The sequence below is a fragment of the Schistocerca piceifrons genome, chromosome 2, assembly GCF_021461385.2.
Source record: "Schistocerca piceifrons isolate TAMUIC-IGC-003096 chromosome 2, iqSchPice1.1, whole genome shotgun sequence".
Lineage (NCBI taxonomy): Eukaryota > Metazoa > Arthropoda > Insecta > Orthoptera > Acrididae > Schistocerca > Schistocerca piceifrons.
In genome coordinates this window covers 736,397,477-736,401,700 of record NC_060139.1, presented here as the reverse complement: position 1 = coordinate 736,401,700, position 4,224 = coordinate 736,397,477, and the positions used below count along the sequence as shown (strand labels likewise).

Here is a 4,224-nt window from a genome sequence, read left to right as displayed (position 1 = left end):
TGCAAGCTCTTCCTGAAGGTGACAAACAACAACGTGTGGAGTTCTGTAATTTCGTCCTTGGCAAGATGGAGGATGACAATTCTCTTCCACGCTTAGTGTTTAGTGACGAGGCAACATTCCATGTAAGTGGAAAGGTGAACCGTCATAAAGAGAGTATATGGGGTACGGAACAACCATATGAAGATGTACAACATGAGAGGGACTCTCAAAAATTTAATATGTTTTGTGGAGTTTCAAGGGTCCATTTTTCTTTGCCGAGAACACTGTTACAGGAAGCACATATCTCGATATGCTTCAGAACATTCTTTTCCTATAGTTGGACACTGATTCGAACCACTCCATTTACCAGCAGGATGGGGCACCGGCACACTGGCATCTGGAAGAGCGGGAATTTTTAAAGCAAAGGATTACTGAAAGATGGCCTCTTAGGTCACCTGACCTAACCATATGTGATTTTTTTCTTGTGGAGGTTTATGAAAGATTCTGTTTATGTGCCTACTAACAAAAGTGAATGAACTGAGTCATGGCATAACAGCAGCTGTGGAAGCTGTGACTGAAGACATGCTCACTGTAGTTTGGGAACAATTTGAATACTGCATTGACATATGCCGTACATTTCAAGGGGGGCATGTTGAACCCCTATGAAAAGGTATGAAAAAACTTTTTCAGTTTCCCCTTCATCAAAAAACAAAACTCATTGTATATATTTATTAGTTTCAGATATACAGGGTGTTACAAAAAGGTACGGCCAAACTTTCGGGAAACATTCCTCACACACAAAGAAAGAAAATATGTTATGTGGACATGTGTCCGGAAACGCTTACTTCCCATGTTAGAGCTCATTTTATTACTTCTCTTCAAATCACATTAATCGTGGAATGGAAACACACAGCAACAGAACGTACCAGCGTGACTTCAAACACTTTGTTACAGGAAACGTTCAAAATGTCCTCCGTTAGCGAGGATACATGCATCCACCGTCCGTCGCATGGAATCCCTGATGCGCTGATGCAACCCTGGAGAATGGCGTATCGTATCACAGCCGTCCACAATACGAGCACGAAGAGTCTCTACATTTGGTACCGGGGTTGCGTAGACAAGAGCTTTCAAATGCCCCCATAAATGAAAGTCAAGAGGGTTGAGGTCAGGAGAGCTTGGAGGCCATGGAATTGGTCCGCCTCTACCAATCCAACGGTCACCGAATCTGTTGTTGAGAAGCGTACGAACACTTCGACTGAAATGTGCAGGAGCTCCATCGTGCATGAACCACATGTTGTGTCGTACTTGTAAAGGCACGTGTTCTAGCAGCACAGGTAGAGTATCCCGTATGAAATCATGATAACGTGCTCCATTGAGCGTAGGTGGACGAAACTAAAATGAGCTCTAACATGGAAATTAAGCGTTTCCAGACACATGTTGACATAATAAATTTTCTTTATTTGTGTGTGAGGAATGTTTCCCGAAAGTTTGGCCGTACCTTTTTGTAACACCTTGTATAGAAGTGCCAAATCGGATGATTCTTTTTGATACACCCTGTATGGCGTAAAACCTCTATCTTGAGTTGTGGTGACGTCCTAGACGGTACATAATCGCAGATCCAGCTCCTAAATTAAGAAATGGTAGCTGTAAAATTCCTCAAAGTGGAACAAATGTACTCTCAGTAAGGATACTACAATGTCGGGAATGTGGTTCCTGGTTCAGAGTAGCTATCACTTGCAGAAAATGTCCAACATTTTACAGCAATAGTTTTTCTGATGTTGATTGGAACATAAATAATCGCAGAACTAAGACCGTTCTCAAACTTCAGAACAGCATTCTTCACTCGACCAATGGACAGATTGTCTTCATATGTGTCCTGGGTACTGTGTGTGTATGTGTATGTGTGTGTGTGTGTGTGTGTGTGTGTGTGTGTGTGTGTGTGTGTGTGTGTGTGCATGTGTGTGTAACGGTGTCGGAAGTATTATGCTGTATCACCCCAGTTGGTTGGTGGAGAAGCAGGTGTAGGCTTGTCATGTTTGCCGTTGCGATCTCTTCACCCTGAGCGTGTGGGCTCACTAGTGGGAAGCACGATCGAATTAGGACGATCAAATTAAGGAATGCTCATGTTGCAACCAGATCGACAGTCAGAGTACAACATTGCTCCAGGTCCATGTCCAGTGAGAATAGTGATCATTAAACCCACGGTCCAGTGGCAGCGGTATGCTGTGAGGATCCCACCCAAGGCCATACAGCAGAGCGATGTCATCTAGGGAGCGAACTCAGGCCAAAACGTGCTATTAGGGTCCTACTTCGATCCTCGTGTATGTTGGTAAAGTCAGTGGTTGATGCAAGACCATATAAGAAGCCCCGTTGGACGATGCTGACTGTCGTTGATGGATGCACCAGCGGACAGTGATTGAGCAATGGATTTCCTCTAGATTACATGGCGATACACTCATTAACTCAATGGCCACTGCCGATGGGCAGGTACTATTTTTACACACCGTGACTTGGCGTGTCGTAGCGTGGACGCCCCCTGTTGTAATGCTGAAGTGGCGTCCCGGACATCAGTAATAGCACTGGTTGCCGAACGTTGGTCGTATCAACGTATTGGGACCTGATGGATTGGCTTAATATTGAGACAGTTGCTTGCGGAAATCTGCTGCAGTTATGCAAGAACTGACAAGAGGTATCACCGTCTCAGTGAGTCATTTGTGTAATTTCATCTACCAATTACGTAATAACGTCACTATGTTGAAATGGTGTTGGTGTTGTTGGTTAAAAGTTTAAGGAGACAAAACAGCTAAGGTCAGCCAGGGCAAAAGCTGCGTACCCAATCAGTCTAGATATAGAGTAAATTCTGTGTGCAAGGTGAGAAAGCTAAATGTTTGCGTACTGTGCATCTGAAGCAGGACGTGGATACCAAACCGGTATTCACCTGATGGAATGTGGGGAAACTCCCTGAAAACCACATCCAGGCTGACCAGCACATCGGCCCCCACAGTTAATCCTTCGGAAGGGTTCGAGCTGGGATCGGTGCACCTCTCTGCCGCGGAAGCGGGTGCTTTAATGCGCACGGCTATCTGGGTTGGGCAACGGCCTTGCCGCAGTGGATACACCGGTTCCCGTGAGATCACCGAAGTTAAGCGCCGTCGGGTGTGGCCGGCACTTGGATGGGTGACCATCCAGGCCGCCATGCGCTGTTGCCATTTTTCGGGATGCACTCAGCCTCGTGATGCCAATTGAGAAGCTACTCGACCGAATAGTAGTAGCTCCAGTCAAAGAAAACCATCGTAACGACCGGGAGAGCGCTGTGCTGACCACACGCCCCTCCTATCCGCATCCTCAACTGAGGATGACACGGCGATCGGATGGTCCCGATGGGCCACTTGTGGCCTGAAAACGGAGTACTGTGCTTGTGCTGTCTGGGTTGGTTTGAAATCTTGAATTACAACAATACGACTGTCTACAATCCTGATAGTCTTGCTGAGCATCCATTTTTGCTACTTTCCCTTCGGTCAGTGCTCTCTTTGTTAGCAATACGCATGTCAGTAAATCGTCATTAGAGAGCAAAATTAGTTTTTATTTAAATAAATTTCAAATAATTTTGTTCCATTCTCGTAATTTTGGCGGTAAAGCCCTGATCTCCAACACAGTGACTGTCGTTCCCCACGATTTACAGTACTAGAGTACTTGTTCCTACCCAGCCGTTGCTGCCCAGTTGTGACCGGATGGCAGTTACAGGCAGTTTCCTCATTTCATTCACCCCTGACGTTTTCTCACCCTGATCAATCTGTATTGCAATATTTTGAAACGTCCCCTTTGTAAGTAGGCTGTTTAGGTTTTTTTATTGGTAACGCCACCTCTGTATGAAAATCACTGGCTGTGCTGTGTGCAGTCTGTGGCTAGTTTGCATTGTTGTCTGCCATTGTAGTGTTGGGCAGCGGCGGCTGGATGTGAACAGCGCGTAGCGTTGCGCAGTTGGAGGTGAGCCGCCAGCAGTGATGGATGTGGGGGGAGAGATGGCGGAGTTTTGTAATTTGTCATGAACTGCTATATATATTATGACTATTAAGGTAAATACATTGTTTGTTCTCTATTAATGTCTTTCATTTCCTAACTATGCCTATCAGTAGTTAGTGCCTTCCGTAGTTTGAATCTTTTATTTAGCTGGCAGTAGTGGCGCTCGCTGTTTTGCAGTAGTTCGAGTAACGAAGATTTTTGGTGAGGTAAGTGATTTCTGAA

General features: G+C 45.4%; 1 pseudogene; it reads left to right on the top strand.

The window, feature by feature from the left end:
• Positions 1 to 3,070: 3,070 nt before the first annotated feature.
• Positions 3,071 to 3,188, top strand: LOC124778391 (annotated as a pseudogene).
• The last annotated feature ends 1,036 nt before the right edge of the window (positions 3,189 to 4,224 follow it).